This window comes from Giraffa tippelskirchi, chromosome X (assembly GCF_054371585.1).
Source record: "Giraffa tippelskirchi isolate mGirTip1 chromosome X, T2T-mGirTip1v1.2.pri, whole genome shotgun sequence".
NCBI classification, from domain to species: domain Eukaryota; kingdom Metazoa; phylum Chordata; class Mammalia; order Artiodactyla; family Giraffidae; genus Giraffa; species Giraffa tippelskirchi.
Genome location: NC_137289.1, coordinates 148,018,148 through 148,037,356, shown reverse-complemented (window position 1 = coordinate 148,037,356; position 19,209 = coordinate 148,018,148). Strand labels below are relative to the sequence as shown.

General features: G+C 50.6%; 1 protein-coding gene across 1 annotated transcript in view; it reads right to left on the bottom strand.

Moving 5' to 3' along the window:
* The window catches only part of LOC145535786 (uncharacterized), a 105,033-nt gene that overhangs the window by 68,541 nt on the left and 17,283 nt on the right, over window positions 1-19,209 (bottom strand). The gene's annotated exons all lie outside the window — the stretch shown is intronic.

The following is a 19,209-nucleotide window of genomic DNA, read 5'->3' as shown; positions in this document are numbered from 1 at the left end:
ATCTGCCATGTTTTAAAATCCCTTATTTTCTTAAGCCCTTAATTAAGCCTTCCAAGAGCTCAGCTATGTTTTAATTTGCATTCCGAAACAGAAAAGCTAATGTGTTTTAACATTGTCTGCTTCAGCTGAAAAGGAAACTGTAAATTTATACGGTCTGGGTTTTGGTTTTGGGGTTTTTTTTTAATTGTCAATTGCATCCTAATGAGTCTTGCAACTGGGTTTCTTATGCTCTGGTCCTTAGCCTTCCATACACCGTCTCTCCTGAACTTCCTCCCCACCCTCCTCCTCCCCTCCCCCTCCCCTCCCCTCCCCTCCCTTCCTCCCCTCCTCCCCTCCCTCCCTTTTCCCCTCACTTCCTCCTCCCCTCCCACCTCTGATCCCCTCCCCCTCCCTCCTCCCTTCCCACCTCTGATTCCCTCCCCCTCCTCCCTCCTCCCCTTCCTCCCTCCTACCCTCCCACCTCTGATCCCCTCCCCCACCTCCCATCCCCTCCCCCTCCCGCTCCTCCCTCCCCCCCTCACCTCCGATCCCTTTCCCCTCCTCCTCTTCCCCTCCCACCTCCCATCCCCTCCACCTTCCGCTCTTCCCTCCTCCTCCCTCCCCTCCCACCTCCGATCCCCTTCCCCCTCCTCCTCCTCCTCCCTCTTTCCTTTCCACCTCTGATCCCCTCCCACTCCTCCCTCTTCCCCTCCCACCTCCGATCCTCTTCCCCTTCCTCCCTCTCCTCCCCCTCCTCCCTCTCCTCCCCCTCCTCCCTCCTTCCCTTCCACCTCTGATCCCCTCCCCCTCCTCCCTCTTCCCCTCCCACCTCTGATCCCCTCCCCCTCCTCCCTCTTCCCCTCCCCCTCCTCCCTCTTCCCCTCCCACCTCTGATCCCCTCCCCCTCCTCCCTCTTCCCCTCCCACCTCTGATCCCCTCCCCCTTCCCCTCCTCCCCTCCCACCTCCCCTCCCCTCCCCCTTCCCCTCCTCCCTCCTCCCCTCCCACCTCCGATCCCCTCCCCCTTCCCCTCCTCCCTTCTCACCTCCCACCTCCCATCCCCTCCCCCTCCCGCTCCTCCCTCCTCCCCTCCCATCTCCGATCCCTTCCCCTCCCCCGGTCCGCAGCCCCAGCCCCTCGCAGCGGGGCGGGGGAGGCCCGAGTCTGGACCGGTGGCGCGGCCTCCGCGGCCTCCGGGGTGCGGGGGAGGGGCGGCGGCCCGACCTGTTCTTTGTCGGGAGGTCGGCGCCCCGCGCCGCCGGGAAGGAGTTACCGCCGACCTTCGAAGAGCCGCGCACTCACGGCCCCTGCCCCCACGCCTGCGGGCCCGGGTCAGTCCAGCTCGGTTCAGTTCACTCTCGCAGTCGTGTCCGACTCTTTGCGACCCCATGGACTGCAGCACGCCAGACCTCCCTGTCCATCACCAACTCCCGGAGTTTACTCAAACTCATGTCCATTGAGTCGGTGATGTCATCCAACCATCTCATCCTCTGTCGTCCCCTTCTCCTCCCGCCTTCAATCTCTCCCAGCATCAGGGTCTTTTCCAATGAGTCAGCTCTTCGCATCAGGTAGCCAAAGTATTGGAGTTTCAGCATCAGTCCTTCCAATGAACACTCAGGACTGATTTCCTTTAGGATGGACTGGTTGCATCTCCGCCTGGCCCTGTTCTCTCTAAATCCTGGGCTCCCAACACACTGCTCCGGCTCTCAGTTTCCTTTTGGGGGAATCCTAGGGCTCTCTCGGGGCGGGGCGGGCCTGTGGGGGCTGCAGAGAAACAGAAAAGGGACCGCAGGGGGTGGGGGTTGAGCCGTCGGGGGGATGGGGAGATAGATGGATTTGGGGGCCAGAGGTAAAGGGCGAGCCCTGGGAGACGGAGGTGGAGGATCTAGTGAAGGAAAGGTGAGGCTCAGCGTCTAGGGCTGCCCGTCCTGTTGTGGACATAGGAGAGTGTCTGTGAATTTCCGCTGAACGTCAAAGTGGTGGGGGTTCCCGGCTGCACAGTTTGAGAACCGCTCCCCGCTACCCAGCCCTGCCGTTCAGTTCACTTCAGCCGCTCAGTCGTGTCCGACTCTTTGCGACCCCATGAATCGCAGCACACCAGGCCTCCCTGTCCATCACCAACTCCCGGAGTCCACCCAAACCCATGTCCATCGAGTTAGAGAGCTCCAGAAAAACATCTATGTCTGCTTTATTGACTACGCCAAAGCCTTTGACTGCGTGGATCACAATAAATTGTGGAAAATTCTGAAAGAGATGGGAATACCAGACCATCTGACCTGTCTCTTGAGAAACCTGTATGCAAGTCAGGAAGCAACAGTTAGAACTGGACATGGAACAACAGACTGGTTCCAAATAGGAAAAGGAGTACGTCAAGGCTGTATGTTGTCACCCTGCCCTGCCATTAAACCCCCAGATTTCCCAAAGTTATCACAGACGCTTGGGTGCATTCTCAAGCCCCCTGTTGAAGACTGTGTCCCTTTACTGTGACCTTACAGTGTAGCTGTTAAATAATCTTTACTCTTCCTAATATAAGTCGAAGCAAAGCCAACTTTCCATCCAAGAAAATAGATTCCCGGAGGAAGCTGGCATTAACGTTTGCATGCATGACATGCCTGTCATTTTTCTCTGCAGGGAAAAAAATATTTCCATCCAAACATGGGACTTGAAGGTAAAGGGGAGATGAATAATAAAATGGGGCTCACGCGCTGTCTAAAGAGCTTGGCATCCTGATTCTGTTACCTAGCCTTAAAAATATTTTTTCTAGGCCACTAAATAGTTTTCAAAGGCATACTTCTTAACATTCCACCTCCCCAAGTTTCACATGCCAGAAGTGTACTAACCATTCCCTCAGGGCAGAACATTCTTTTCGTTTAACCCTAAAGAAATATAGTATCCTAAATTACCCCCTTGTGTAGTTACACAAGTAACTTTTTTACTTGCAAAAAAATGGATACAGCTTCCCCCTGCTGTGGACAAGTGTGTTATTGCTTACAGTGGGTTTGTGGGTTTCCTGTTTGAAGCTCTCCAGTGTAAAGAATCAACTTGCAGTGCAGGAGACCTGGGTTCAGTCCCTGGATCTGTTGCAGAAAGGGGGACCCCTTCCAGGGCCCAAAAATGGGCTCTAACCCTCGGAAATGAATTGTCCGAGGAGACACATGAGCTGACAAGAGATTTTAAAGGGGCACCCGGGCAGAGAGCACCCAGGGAGGGGAACCCAGGAGGACTGCTTTGCCATGTGGCTCACAGTCTTAGGTTTTATGGTGATGGGATTTGTGTCCGGATTGTCTCTGGGCAATCGCTGTAACTCAGGGTCCTTCCTGGTGGTCCACGAGGTGTTCAGCCAAGGTGGACGCCAGCAAGAACGATCCGGGGAGGTGGTCTGACGTGGTGTCTCCTTCTGAACTCTCCCGAACTCTTCTGCTTGGTGGTGGCTTATTAGCACTGCGTTCCTTACTGGGACCTCCTGTCGTAAAGTGAAAGTCGCTCAGTCACGTCTGACTGTTTGCAACCCCATGGACTATTTAGTCCATGGAATTCTCCAGGCCAGAATACTGGAGTGGGGAGCCGTTCCCTTCTCCAGGGGCTCTTCCCAGCCCCAGGGATCGAACCCAGGTCTTCCACACTGCAGGAAGATTCTTTATCGTCTGAGCCACCAGGGAAGCCCTTCTGTCGTAAGAAAGTGAAAGTCTCTCAGTTGTGTCTGACTCTTTGCAACTCCATGGACTATACAGTCCATGGATTTCTCCAGGCCAGAATACTGGAGTGCGTAGCCATTCCCTTCTCCAGGGGATCTTCCAAACCCAGGGGTCTAACCCAGGTCTCCCGCATTGCAGGTGACTTCTTTACCAGCTGAGCCACGAGGGAAGCCCTCTTGTGTTGTCAAAGCTGGCACAAATGGTTACTATGTTGCCTGGCGAGGGTGGGCAGTTTCAGTCAGTGGGCTTCCCCTAACAAACAAGGAAGATCCCCTGAAGGGGGACCTGGCAACCCACTCCAGCATTCTCCTCTGGGAACTCCCACGGACAGAGGAGCTTGGCGGGCTACAGTCACCGGGTCTCAAGAGTCGGACACGACTCAGCAACTTAACCGCCCAACCCAGTCAGTGTTAAAGGTAGAAGAATAGTCAGCCCATCGTTCCAAGCCTAGAGCAACTTCCTGTCCTTGGAGACCTCCGATGAGAGAAGAGGCTGGCCTGAAAGGGGGTAGAAAGGAGAGTCCAGAGGAGTGGAGAAAACCAGAGATACCCGAATACCCAGATCTTGGCAGGATCCAGGATGCCAAAGTCCCAAAGCACTGCCTGCTGTATTCCCTGGGACATCCGGCAAACCTGAAATCTTCACGGCGAAGAGTGAAAATTTTCCCTCTGTTGTATTCTGTTAGATACACCCTTTTGGCATTCATAGACAGGTGCACATTTTAGGGGCATGGTGCAAATGACTGCTTCCCTGTAAACTGAATGGCTTTGCCCCAAATTTTGTGGTAGGAGAGGGAGGCACCACAGCAAAAAGACATCTGTGTGTGTGTGTGTGTCCCCGGTTAATGACAAATATCAGAGTGTGCTTAGTTGCTCAGTCGAGTCCAACCCTTTGTGACCCCATGGACTGTAGCCCACCAGGCCCCTCTCTCCATGGGATTCTCCATGGCAAGAATACTGCAGTAAGTTGCCATTTCCTTCTCCTAACACCAGGGTGATGAACTGGAATGAGTCCCTCTTTGGTGCCTATCACACAGACTTCGTGAGCAAATCGTTTCCCTGAGTTGTGTTTTGGCACACTTCGACGTGGACTGTAAAAAGTAGAGATGAGAGAAAGAAACGGAGCTTTTCATCTCACAAAGCAGCAGCCCTCAGCTTCTGCTCTGCAGTAGAGCACTCATGCCAGAGCCGTCCTTGTATCTCCTCAGAACCCTCGCGTAGTGAGTTTTCTGTTCTTTGTATCAACAGCATCAATGTTACAGTGGGACCGATCGTATCTGAATACCCGGAGCAAAAAAGACGCACAAACTCCTCCATGAGTTTTCACAGCAGCATTGTTCACAGAAGTCAAAAAGTGGAAACACCCCGGATGTCCATCAACAGATGTAGGATAAACAGAATGTGATCTGTCTGCACAGCAGAATCTGAGTCAGCGGGAAAAAGAGGTACCGGTGGGTCTGCAAAGCGGTAGCAACTCAGATACGTTATCAGTTCAGTTCAGTTCAGTTCGGTTCAGTCGGTCAGTCGTGACCGACTCTGTGCGACCCCATGGACTGCAGCACACCAGGCCTCTCTGTCCATCACCAACTCCTGGAGTTTGCTCAAATTCATGTCTATTGAGTCGGTGATGCCATCCAACCATGTCGTGCTGGGACACCAAAGGCTGACTGTCATTTGATGCCGTTTCTGTGAAATGTCCAGGATGGATTAACCTACAGAGACAGGAGGTAGCCAAATGGTGGTTGTCAGCTCCAGGAGGGGACAGCTCTAGGTGGCTGTCAGCTCTGTTGGGGGTGATGAAAAATGTCTGAAACTAGATGTGGAGTGATGGTTGCGCAACTCAAAATGTGCTGAAATTGGGACTTCCCGGGTGGTCCAGTGGCTAAGTGCCTCCTTGCTGTCAACACAGGGGACTGGGTTTCATCCCTCACTGTCGAACTAGTTTCCATATGCTGCAACTAAAAGATGGTACATTGGAGCAAAGATTGATTCCGTGTGCTGCGATTAAGGCTCAGCGCAGAGCCAAATAAATACGTAAAATAAATATTTAAAGAAAAGAAATACACTGAAACACTTCCCTGGTGCCCGAGTGGTGAAGAATGCAAACGCCAGTGCAGGGGACACAGGTTTGATCCCTGGTCCGGGAAGCTCTCATGTGCCAAGGGGCAGCAAAGCCCATATACCACAACTACTGAAGCCCGTGCGCTTTGGAGCCTCTGTTCTGCCGCAAGAGAAGCCAGTCCCAAGAGAATCCTGAGCACTACAACTACAGAATAGCCCAACTGGAGAAATCGCTGCAGCTAGAGAAAGCCTGTCCATAGCAACGAAGACCCCAGAACAGCCAAAAATAAAAACAAAGAAAGAAATTTAAAATTAAAGAGATAGCAAAATGTACTGAGAATTAGCACTGAATTGTACACTTTACAGCGGGTGAATTTTATGGTATGTAAAGTGAAGTGAAGTGAAAGACACTCAGTCATGTCTGATTCTTTGCTACCCTGTGGACTATACAGTCCGTGGAATTCTCCAGGCCAGAGTACTGGTGTGGGTAGCCTTTCCCTTCTCCAGGGGATCTTCCCGACCCAGGAATCGAACCCAGGTCTCCCGCATTGCAGGCAGATTCTTTACCAGTTGAGCCACCCGGGAAGCACAGGAATCCTGGAGTGGGTAGCCTATCTCTTCTCCAGGGGTCTTCCCGACCCAGGGTCTCCTGCGTTGCAGGCAGATTCTTTACCAGGTGAGCTATCTGGAAAGCCCCATGGCATGTAAATTGTATCTCAATAAAACTGTTTGTTTTTTTTTTAATGCACTAGTATACTGCAATTTTCTCAGACACTGTAAATGAAAAGGTAGCCCTAACACAGACCTGGGGCTTCCCCGGTGGTCCTACTGGTAAAGAAGTCGCTGGCCGGTCCAGGAAACGTAAAAGACATGGATTTGATCTCTGACTTGGGCAGACCCCCTGGAGGAGGAAAAGGCAGCCCATTCCGCTGTTCTTGCCTGGAGAAATCCCATGGACAGAGGAGCCTGGGAAGGTCTACAGTCCACGGGGGTCTCAACCAGTCGGACTTGACTTGAGTGACTGACACTTTCGCTTTGGCTCATCTTCACTTGTGTAAAAAGAGCCTTGTAGCCCGGGGAACCCCATTCAACCCACTCGGCTGAACCAGCTTCCTCCCCCAGTGGCTGGCCCCCAGGGGAGTGTGGGTCTTTGTTATGTGGGCTTGAAAAAAAAGTCACTTCTGTTAGCTGAGGGTCGCAGTGTTCTAGAAAGGGAGGCCCACTCTGCCCACACTGGGTCTCAGCCAGAGGAGGGACCCGGGCCTGACTACCCCACCTCCGTGCACCTTGGCGGGCATGAATGAGCATCCCACCCTGGTTCCTCCTCCCACCGGGTGGCTTCTTGGCTCGCATCCACCTCGGGCGTCCCCCCCAGGGGGCTCCCCCTTCCTGCCCCAGCTTTCTATGTGCGTGTTAGTCGCTCAGTCGTGTCCGACTCTTTGCGACCCCACAGACTGCAGCCCACCGGGCTCCTCTGTCCGTGGGATTCTCCAGGCAAGAATACTGGAGTGGGTTGCCATGTCCTCCTCCAGGGGATCTTCCCGACCCAGGGATCGAACCCCGGTCTCCTGCATTGCAGACAGATGCTTTAGCGTCTGAGCTATTAGGGAAGCCCCAGCCTTCTACTCCTTTGCAAAGCTCCTCCTCACCAGCCCTGCCCTAGCTCTCCTTTCTTCTCACTTGACAACCCAAGAACCATTCGTGTGGCACCTCGTGGGCCTCCACTCACCCCCGCTCCAAAATCACACATTTCCCGAGCTTCAGAAACACTACGGCCAGAAAGCCACCACCAGGGATTTGGGTTCCCTAGGTTTGGGATGTGGTCCACCCGTCAGAATTTTTTTAAAGTTACTTGGAGGGCTTCCCCGGTGGCTCAGCGGGTGAAGAAGGCGCCTGCAATGCAGGAGACCTGGGTTCGATCCTTGGCTTGGGAAGATCCCCCGGAGAAGGGAAAGGCTACCCACTCCAGTATTCTGGCCCTGGATAAAGTTCCCTGGGCTGTGTAGTCCATGGAGTTGCAAAGAGTCGGATACGACTGAGCGACTTTTACCTTCTTTGGAGATCCACAGGAAGGGGGTGGGGGGAACTGTTTTTAAAAGGAAAGTTCCCAGGTGCCCTAGTGGTTTGAATTTCTGGCTGTCACACTCAAGGGGCCAGGTTCAGTTCCTCACTGGGGAACAGAAATCTGGGAAGCCATGCAGTGCAGTCAAAAAAATATTTTTAAATGCCTAGAGATCGCCGTGGGCAGCGCAGGTTGGAGCTCCAATCCCACCCACCCCTCTTTTCTCACCTTTGTTGCTTCCCAATGCACCCCTGCGTTTCTTCACTTTGCTCCCCTTGGAAGCACTTGGAGTACTCCAGAGTTGTTCTTTGGGGAGGCATTTTCCTGTCAGTTAATATTCTGAATGCTGAGCCATGGAGCCTTCTCCCAGGGAAGCAATAATGCTCGATTATTGCTGGGGGGGGGGGCGGGGGAGGGGGGGTGGCATTCAGGAGCACTCCTTGATAAGTGTTTTTTCATTTATATCAACTGTGGCAGTGTTGGCACTGATGCAGCACAGGAGATCCACGTGTGACTCACACAGAGACCTGCGGCATGATGGAGTGGGGCTTTGTGTGGAATGGGAACGCAGGGGCCTGTGTTCCAACGCCCAAGAGAGGACGTTTGCTCAGTTCTGCAGTCTCTCTTGACCTGCCTTGGTCTTTTTCAGGGTCACACTTCCTTGGACACAGCCACAGGCAGACCGTCACGGGTGCTGGGGTGCCAAGTAGGACACGTGTCTGCTGGCCTCAAGCACTGCCCTGTGTCCCAGGGCAGAGCTGGGCAGCAGTCCTGGACCAGGGGCAGAGAAGGGTCCTACAGAGAGGTGGTTCTGGCGAGACTCCCAGCCCCAGCTGTGTGCAGCGTTATCCTCAGACTTGACCTTCAAGATGCACGCTCAAGAGATACAACTGTTACAGCTTTCGACATGACAGTCCCGAATGTTATACCCCAAGCCAGGGCCAAATCAGACCATGGGGACCTTGTGCCACTGAAGTGTCACACGACCATGAGTCTGGGCCCGCTCACCCCTAAGTGGAAGTGAAAGTGATAGTCGCTCAGTTGTGTCCGACTCTTTGTGACCCCATCATGGACTGTAGCCCGCCAGGATCCTCTGTCCGTGGGACTCTCCAGGCAAGAATACTGGAGTGAGTTGCCATGCCCTCCTCTAGGGCATCTTCCCTCCCCAGGGATCGAACCCAGGTCTCCTGCATTGCACGCAGATTATTTACCATCTGAGCTACCGAGGAAGCCCAACATCAGTCAGTATTTTACCTAGCTAAGGAAAGGAATAATGAAGACATTTTCCCAATCACAAGATAATGCAATAACCGGGTGCCCAAATAATTCTACCAGAATTAGCATTTCAAGCCCTTTCACTTTTCTCAGTTGCTGAATTCCTTTTTCAGAACGTTAGTGTCTGTACGGGGAAAACATGCAGTGTACATTTAAAAAAAAAAAAATCAGTTTCCTTATTTTTGTAGTCTGTTGTATATTTCTCGACTAATTTGCAAAACATCCAAAAAGAGAAGTCAGGATCTGTTGTGGGCAAAATGTGTACGTTTCACGAAACTCAGGTCGTCCCTTGCTCAAAAGATCATGAAGTCATTTGCCCGGCACTGGCCTCCACGGTGTGGGTTAACTTGGAAAGCGCGGTCGTAGAGGATTGTCACCGGAGTCTGTCACTTGTCAGCCAGGGTTCCTTGGCAGAGAGACCTTGCACGGAAATCTGCCCAGCCCCGAGGACCAGAGCTCCAAGGCTGACATCCCGGGTGGCTGCCTTTGTGACAAACACCCCAGGTGGCCTGACACACCCACTCTTGGCCCAGTGAAACAACATGTCTGTGTCAGGCCCCAGGCAATCCTGAACCACACTCAGTTCAGTTCAGTTCAGTCGCTCAGTCGTGTCTGACTCTTTGCGACCCCGTGGACGGCAGCATGCCAGGCCTCCCTGTCCATCGCCAACTCCCGGAGTTTATTCAAACTCATGTCCATCGAGTCAGTGATGCCGTCCAACCATCTCATCCTCTGTCGCCCCCTTCTCCTCCTGCCTTCAATCTCTCCCAGCATCAGGGTTTCTTCAAATGAGTCAACTCTTCGCATCAGGTGGCCAAAGGATTAGAGCTTCAGCTTCAGCATCAGCCCTTCCAATGAACACCCAGGACTGATCGCCTTCAGGATGGACTGGTTGGATCTCCTTGCAGTCCAAGGGACTCTCAAGAGTCTAGCTCCCCCCAGAAGCGGCGTGAGCCCTCTCACGTTCTCTCTGCCGTGCTTGGTTCTTAGACATCCTTGGTGGAAATGCCAGGCCACCGACGCGTGGCGTCTAACGGCATCTCGAGAGGCCACAGAAGCAACGAGTCAAGCAGCAAAATTCTGAGGACGTGGGTGCCGGGCTCCTAGCCCGAGAGTGTCTCCTGCGGCCACGCTGGATTCAAGCTACACATTTAAGAGCTCCTCGTGCTGCTTTGTCTCGCTTCTCAGTCTCCCGAGCCAAGCGCTGAAACCTACAGACACTCTCTGTGTGTCCCCTGGTGACAATCCCGACGTCCGATAGGAGGGAAGACTCGAAGGGCAGGCATCTGATGCTCAGGAAACACACCCCTGTCTTCTCAGCAGGTGACTTTCTTAACTTGAGCTTCCCTGGTGGCTCAGTTGGTAAAGAGTCTGCCTGCAATGGGCCAGACCTGGGTCCGATCCCTGGGTCGGGAAGATTCCCCTGGAGAAGGGCATGGCAACCCACTCCAGTACCCTTGCCTGGAGAATCCCACGGACAGAGGAGCCCGGTGGGCTGCAGTCCATGGGGTCGCAAAGCGTCGGACACGACTGAGTGACTTAACCCTTTTCTTAACTTGAAAAAATCCTCCACCTGTAAGATGCTTTTGTTATATTCTTGAGACAGAAATCCACCAGATTGGTGAATTATTTGTATTTCTTATTGACTGTGCTGGGTCTTCATTGCTCGAGCTACTCTCTGCTTGCAGCACATGGGCTCAGTAGTTTGTCCTTGGAAGCTTCCTGAAGCAGGGATCAAACCGATGTCCCCTGGCATGACCGGGTGGATTCTGAACCACTGGACCACCAAGGAAGCCCGGTGGAGTCTTTCTTAAACACGATGCGCTCTCTGTAGTTGTAAACATCTTCCTTTTGGGGGGATCAATTCAGTTCAGTTCAGGCACTCAGTTGTGTCCAACTCTTTGCAACCCCATGAACCGCAGCACGCCAGGCCTCCTTGTCCATCACCAACTCCCGGAGTCTACCCAAACCCATGTCCATCAAGTCGGTGATGCCATCCAGCCATCTCATCCTCTGCCGTCCCCTTCTCCTCCTGCCTTCAATCTTTCCCAGCATCAGGGTCTTTTCCAATGAGTCAGCTCTTCGCATCAGGTGGCTAAAGTATTGGAGCTTCAGCTTCAGCCTCAGTCCTTCCAATGAGCACTCGGGACTGATCTCCTTTAGGATGGCCTGATTTAGGGGCATAGGGTTGATTAGTTTGCGCTGGACAGAGTGGACATCTGCCTCCATCTCTGAGCGTCTAGAACAAGGTCTTCCTGTCATACCTGTTCCCCCAGACTTCCATCCGTTACCTCCACGACACTTAGAAGGAGGAGTTGGTCTTCCTTGTAGCAGCCCATTTGTTTCTGGAAGGATCCCATCTGGCAAAATTTTGTCTTCTTTCCCTGAATTTTTTTTTCTTTTTTTTTTTTTTTGCCTTGGTAGATGAGTTGTTCCATTTAAACTACAGAAACATTGAAAAAATACCCCAGGAGTCCTAGATGCAAAAGGAAAAAAAAAAATTAGGGTAAAATAGGAAGCAAATAAAAAGATTACTCAGATAGCTTCTGAGAAGCTTTCATAAATCGTTCAGGATGGTGATAACGGTCGACAAGTTGGCAAGTGCTTCGGGGAAGCCTGCAGGAAGCGAAACCCACTACATGCATCACGGGAGCCAGCGTTTCAGCGTGTGAAGTCCCTCCAGCCGTCGGGGTCCTCAGAGACATTTTGCAACCCACACACTTCCTGGAGGTGATCCCCCTTACCTCTCTCTCCCACCTGCTGAAGATCTCTTGGCCTGGAGGGTCTAATGGGGCAAAGCTTTGAACCAAGCAAACAAAGATGGACGGGAACAAACTTGACTCTTTCCCAGAGTTGCAGAGTGGCTGGGCTTTCTTCTTTCTTATCCCTGCCAGTTTCTTGTTTCCCCAGCGTTACTTTGAGTCACCAAAGAGGAAAATGTCAGGGGATTCTGCAGGAACACTCCCAATAGGCTGTTGTTCAGTTGCCAAGTCATATCTGACTCTTTGTGACCCCGTGGACTGCAGCACGCCAGGCTTCCCTGCCCTTCACCATCTCCTGGAGCTTGCTCAAACTCATGTCCATTGAGTCCGTGATGCCATCCGACCATCTCGTCCTCTGACGTCCCCTTCTCCTCCTGCCCTCAATCTCTCCCAGCATCAGAGTCTTTTCCAGGGAGTCAGCTCTTTGCATGAGGTGGCCAAAGTAATGGAGCTTCAGCATCAACCCTGAATATTCACTGGATAAGCTACATAGCTTCCCTGGTGGCTCAGTGGTAAAGAATCGGCCTGTCATGCAAGAGACCCAGGTTCGACCCCTGGGTTGGGCAGATCCCCTGGAGAAGGGAATGGCAACCCACTCCAGTATTCTTGCCTGGAGAGTCCCATGGACAGAGGAGCCTGGTGGGCTACAGTCCGTAGGGTCGCAAAGAGTCAGACTCGACCGAGCAACTAACACCTCACCTCACCTCAGGGTACATGAGCAAAAACAGCAACATCTCTGCTATTCTTTCTACTCAGAAATCTTTGTTTGATTTAAGGGTGTGCTGCTGAGAGCAAAGGACTCTTTGGAGATCCTTGGGATAAGAAAGACACGCAGAGTCAACCAATTCAAGGTCAGGCAAATGGGGTTTTGTTTGGCTTGGTTTCGCCCCAGGCTCCCCACTACGCCCAGGGGTGCACCAGCTGGGTGTCTCTGCACGTAGAGTCACTTTTCATAAGGATCTGAAGGTGCAGGGAGAGTGTCAACCAAGGACAGCTGCCAAAAATAGCTGACTTCCAGGGCTGCAGAGAAATTGCAAGACCGGCGTAAAAGGACCCGAGTCACTCCCATTAACCCATGGATGCCAAGCAGGAGGCTAGGTGAAAAAACAACCAGCGGTAAGATTTCTAAGGGACGAGTTAATCAACTGGACCGTGAAAGGAGCTGCAGTTCAGCTAGCTCCAAGGCAGGTGCATCGCAGAAACTCAGCAATGTGCATCACCAATAGAGAACCACCAGGGCAAGACCACTAATCCAGCCCAGTGGGCATCACCAGACAGGCCAGTTACTGAGTCTCTGGAGTCCGGAAGGGGAGGTTGTGCTTCACACAGGCATGTAAGGATGCTGGTGTTTCTCTCTCTCTTTTTTTTTTTAATAATTAATTTTGGGCTTTGCTGATAGTTCAGTTGGTAGAGAATCCGCCGGCAATGCAGGAGACCCTTGTTCGATTCCTGGGCCAGGAAGATCCGCTGGGGAAGGGATAGGTTACCCACTCCAGTATTTTTGGGCTTCCCCTGTGGCTCAGCTGGTAAAGAATCTCCCTGCAATGCAGGAGACCCGGGTTCAATACCTGAGTTGGGAAGATCCCCTGGAGAAGAGAAAGGCTGCCCACTCCAGTATTCTGGCCTGGAGAATTCCATGGACTGTATAGTCTGTAGGGTCGCAAAGAATTGGACGCGACTGAACGACTTGCACTTTCATTTATTTTCACTGGAGGCTAATTACTTTACAATATTGTGGTGGTTTTTGCCGTACATCGACATGAATCAGCCACGGCTGGACATGTCTCCCCCTATCCTGAACCCCCCTCCCACCTCCTTCCCTACCTCATCCCCCTGGGTCCTCCCAGTGCACCGGCTTTGGGTGCCCTGCTTCATGCATCAAACTTGCTCTGGTCATCTGGTTCACATAGGGTAATATACACGTTTCAATGTTATTCTCTCAGATCACCCCACCCTCGCCTTCTCCCAGAGTCCAAAAGTCTGTTCTTTACACCTGTGCCTCTTTTGCATGCAGGGTCATCGTTTCCAAATGCCACCCTCTCGCATCTCAGGGCTGGGCCGTCTGCCAGCATCTGCATTTTATAGCCTAACAGGAGGGGAGAGCGTGCGTGGGGCTGTCAGATGGGGGTTCCCAGAGCCGGGAGTACAACAACCATGGTATTAGTCGTTGAGTCGTGTCCGACTCTTTGCGACCCCGTGGACCAGAGCCCACCAGGCTCCTCTCTGTCCATGGGACTCCCCAGGCAGGAATGCTGGAGTGGGTTGCTATTTCCTTCTCCAGGGGATCTTCCCGACTCAGGGAAAGAACCCCAGGTCTCCCGCATGGCAGGCAGATTCTTTACCATCTGAGACGCCAGGGAAGCCCTAGCAGCTTTAGAGCTCACCCATTCCCTGGTATCCCCCAGGACTGCCAGCTGGCATCGTCCAACTGCAAGGGAGACACAGGAATGCCATCTCCCTTCACACCCTGAAGAAAACAGAAACAGTAGTGGGCTTTGATGAGCACATGTATTGTCCTTAGACATTTTGAATTTCCCGTGCATGTCGATTAAAGCAGAACACATTTTCCAGTCCTCACTGGGAAAATCATGAGACCTCAGCGCACCCAACCCCCCAAGAATGGACGTAAATGCTTTCACAGACGAATGTAAGATTGCTTGTGTTCTCGAAGACCAGACTGCTGTCTTCTGAGGGGATTAAAGGCAGAAGGAACGCTGCAGATCCAGTAGATGTGAACGAGCTTTCTCGAAATCGATTGTATCTGCCTCTTTCAGTCTCCTGTCACTTCCGTAGGAAACAGTTCTTGATCAGGCTCAGCGTAACTGGTCACAAAATGTGTCTCTGTGAAGACACACTGTTGAAACAGCTCAGAGCGATTTTAATGTAATTCATGAAATAGAAACAATCGCAGATGAGCTTTCTGTGTTCCAGCATGAAAGGTTTTGCTCTCACAGCCATTCTGATTAGCATTGCTATGCATGTTTCACTTAATGTTTGTAAATAGATAAGGTATAGAAATATCTCTTACCTACTTAGAAAGATAGATATAGGAAGGCTTGATAAATGTAGAAAGGTTCTTAGTGGAGAGAAAGAATAAGAAATCCATACTGAAATCCTCCACTAGACCTTCTCCACACTCTTTCTTCTCTGTTGGCTTACAGAATGCAAATCCTAGGAGACAGTAGCATTGTTTGGGGTTGTGATATCTTGTTGCTTTTTTTGTCTTATCTCCTAGTAATCAAAGTCCTTGTCAGAGGCCACTTCTCTTTCTCCTCACTATTCCCAATTCAGTTGCTCCCTACTAAGGAGAAATCCATAGACTCATATTCACAGGGCAAAGGTTAACAATCCTGATTACTCCCCCCAAAAGACTACTGTAATTGCTAAAGGCAAAATTTTTTTAAAGAAGAATTTTTAAAATTCCTCTAAAAACTGCTGCTTTGGAGTAGCTAGAAAATAATTTTCAGGTGACTACTCTTGTCTGCTCACTAGAGTAACATTTTAGACTAGATTAAAATTTTAAAATTTTAGACTAGATTAAAATTTCAAAATTTTAGATTAAATTTCAGTTTGAATGTTTATATCAGTCAGCTTTTTCTGCGTAACAAGCATTCCCAAAAACTTAATGACTGAAAATAGCCACCATTTACTTGGCTCATGATTCCGTAAGCTGGAGGGAACTCAGCGGCTGGACTCAGTCTTATCTGAGCTCATTCATGAATCTGTAGTTGGCTTCCAGGGGCACTGGAGACTGACTGCTCAGGAGATGACTTTTCTCTGCCATACCTGGTCTGCCACCACCGCCCCCCTCAACAGACTACACAGACTTCACAGAGGGAAGGGGGGTATAAGGCTTTTGATGTCTATGCCCAGAACTCACACATTGTCCCTGCTATCACATTCTGTTGACCAAAACAAGTTACCAGGCAGGCCAGATTCAAAGGAAGGGAAAACAGATGTGACCTATTGATGGGGGTCATCACAGAGTCATATTGCAAACGGGAGTGCATGCAGGTAACCAGTGAAGGATCGTGGCCATTCTAACAATCTGCAGTAGTATTTGTTTCTGTTTTCCGAATCACATTCTCTTACGTGGAATTTTTTGAAAATTCTGAAAGAATACGGCAAAGAGTTGAAAATCAGACATCTCCATCAGATTCTCCTTTGACACAAGCCCTGAATAGAGTATCTTGAATGGACATTGTTTTTAAACTTTGAGAAGTCTGGTTACATATCTGTCCTCAAAATATTATCTTGAACATCATCATATTCTTAAATTGCTCCCAAAGCTGCCTGTTTTCTTGCTTGGTAAAATAATCACATGTCTCCTGTAGCAGTGGAAAATCACATATGATCATTGTAGAGATAGAGCTGTTATGGCAATGGGGAAAAAAAAAACACGTTGATTTGATATATAAAGTGTACATAGCTAAAGATCATGGATGTTGAACACAACAACTTCATTATTTTTGCATTCCATTCAAAATGTAAAGGGTGGTGGGGGAGGAGAGGCAAGCTAACTTTAATAAGTGGGGGGGGGGGAGCAGTAGGAGGAAATCATTAACGTCTTTTCCACGAGTTGGAGGCATTAACCAAGAAAAATGAAGGAGGGGATGGACAGGATTGTGCCTGGTGAAAACCCTGCTGCTGTCACGACTAAAGCTGACCAGTGGCCCAGAGCCTGTTTCCATTTTCCCTCCATTCCACCCCACCGCCCCAACCCACCACTTCACAGGGTCATGGGTCCACTGTCGGCGCGTGGTGGTATGATTTCCTGAAACATCACCGCGGGGCTGGGGAGTATCACCAAAGTATTTCGCTGCATTCGTTTACATTGATGGCACATTTCCAAGGATAAAAATACCCATTCCCTCTCACTCCCCGATACCTTTGGTGCTAAAATAAGAAGAAATGCTTTGGGGGGTGGGGGTGGGCAGTTACAGACTGCAGAACGCATCTTGATGGCATAGGCCATCTGAAAGTGAAGTCACTCAGTCGTGTCCGACCCTCTGGGAATCCCATGGGCTGTAGACTGCCAGACTCCTCCATCCATGGGATTTTTCAGGCAAGAATACTGGAGTAGGTTGCCATTTCCTTCTCCAGGGGATCTTCCCCACCCAGGAATCGAACCCGGGTCTCCTACACTGCAGGCAGAACTCCTTATCATCTGAGCCACCAGGGAAGCTGGGCCATCTGGTCGACCAAAAATATCTGAAGGAAGGCCAGATACAGCGAAGAACCTCTGAACCACCACCTAGCTCCTCCTTTTCCTTTTAATTAATTTAATAAATCATTTACTGAGCCCGTAAACTGAGAAGGGCATTCGGCTTGTGGTGGGGGAAGCGTAGAGATGAATCAAACATGGCTCTTCTTCTTGAGGAGATTGTAACTTAGCAGGAAAGAGGGGCACTTACTCAATAACGGTAACCCAAGGTTGAAATGAATAGAGTCCATCCTCATTACTCGTGGATTCTCAGTAAGAGTTATTTATTGAAATCAATAGCCCTGGTGCTTTCACAGTCGTTCAAAGACACATACTCAAGGGTGAAAAATGTTTGGTTGCTTGACAAGCGTGTTGCCAGCTGAGGTTTTTCACAGGCCGTTTAGTGCCAATGTTTTTTTTGTTTTTGCCTGTTGGTGCTTTTTACTGATGGTATCACTGTTTAAAATGAGCCACAAATGCAGAAGTGCTGTCTAGTTTCCTAAGCCTAAGAAGGCTGTTGAGTGCCTTATGGAGAAAATATGTGTGTTGGATGATCTTCCTCCAGGCCTGAGTTATGGTGCTGGCCATGAGCTCTGTGCGAATGAAATCAGTAGCATTTATTAGATACGGTGTCTGTGAACAGGGCCCATGCATAAAAGAAGCACAGGTGCTGATCCATTAATGAAATATTGTAGCAGAGGCTCACAGGAACCCAACCTTGTCTGTCCCCTAGGAGCAGTGGTTCTGTGTTCACTCATCAGGGTTCCTGGCGACTTTAGAGCTTCCATTGCTACTGCGAATAATAAGAATCAACCATGTCCGTTAAATGAATGAGTTAAACGAAGGATGTGTGTCACACAGGGAAGCTACAATGGCTGGTATGGTCAGAGCCCACTTCTAGTTGAAGGAAACCAGCAGAGTTGACTGGAGGAGGAATTATACTCGCTGAGCTTTGCAGACTGAGTCAGTTGTGGGTTGAAAAAAAAAGTTGCTGATGCAAGCCCCACAGGGTGAAACAGTGGAGGTAAAATCATAGACCTGGAAAACCCTGGTATACGTCCTGCTTACAAGCACAAGTCCCAGGGTCAGACCCTCTGAGGCTACATGCGGTTCTGTGACCTTGGCTAAGTTACTCAGTCTCCGTTAAAGGGGGTTGACGGTGGCATGTCTCCCCTAAGGTTGCTGCGAGGGTGAATATCTGTGACACCTTCATCAGGGGCCCCGCATGTGTTGAATATCTATGACTAGTTAGCTGTCTTTGCTGTTACTATTTCTATCACGCGATCATGCTGAGTTGCTTCGGTTGTGTCTGACTCTCTGGGACCCTATGGACCGTAGCTCCTCTGTCCGTGGGAGTGGTGTCATGAGGTCAGCGGATTTTTCACTCGGCTCAGTCATGAGTTGTATGAGGCAAAGCTGTGGGGAGCAGAGCTGGAAATGCAGATTGCACTCAGGTCCCCGAGAACCTTGCATTCTTGATGAGGAAGTAGACTTTTCACCCCTTAGCACCGAGGGAACAAGAGTGGGTTTCTGAACCGGGAACAGATGACATTCAGGTTGTTCTGTAGCCTGAGGCTGCCAGTGAGCAGGATAAAAGATGGGAAGGGACGTGGATGGGGACTGAGAGACCAAGGAGAAGATGAACCCGAGGGGAGAGAGGGTTCCAGGAGGAAACAGAGAGAGTTCAGAGTTCATGAGATCTGGGGGGGAAAAAAACAGCTCAAAAGAGGAAAACATTATTTATAGGGCGCCAGCAATGTCTCACTTCCTCATCTGGTGCCAGCTTCATGAGAGCATTTACATTGTGAAAACTTCAGGGAGCTTAAAATATCGTGTGTGCTCTTTTCTGTATGAATATTGGCTGAGATGGAGCTGAAAAGTGATTTAAAGATGTCAGGCGGGATGGCAAGTTGGAGGATGGATCCATTTTAGTAAACGAGATGAAAAAGGAGCAGAACTGGGTGGGGAAGATGCAATTCAGTTTGGTGTCTGGGAAGTCTGAGACACTTCCAAAGAAGGGGTGATTTTGATGGGAAACCGATATCCCCATGGTACCAAAGGGCACCATCTGAAACTTTCCATCCCAGAGTCAAGACTCTTTTTTTATATATATAAATCTGGGTTTTATTTCCCAGCAATCTTTCCCAGCTGGGAAAGATTGAAGGCGAGAGGAG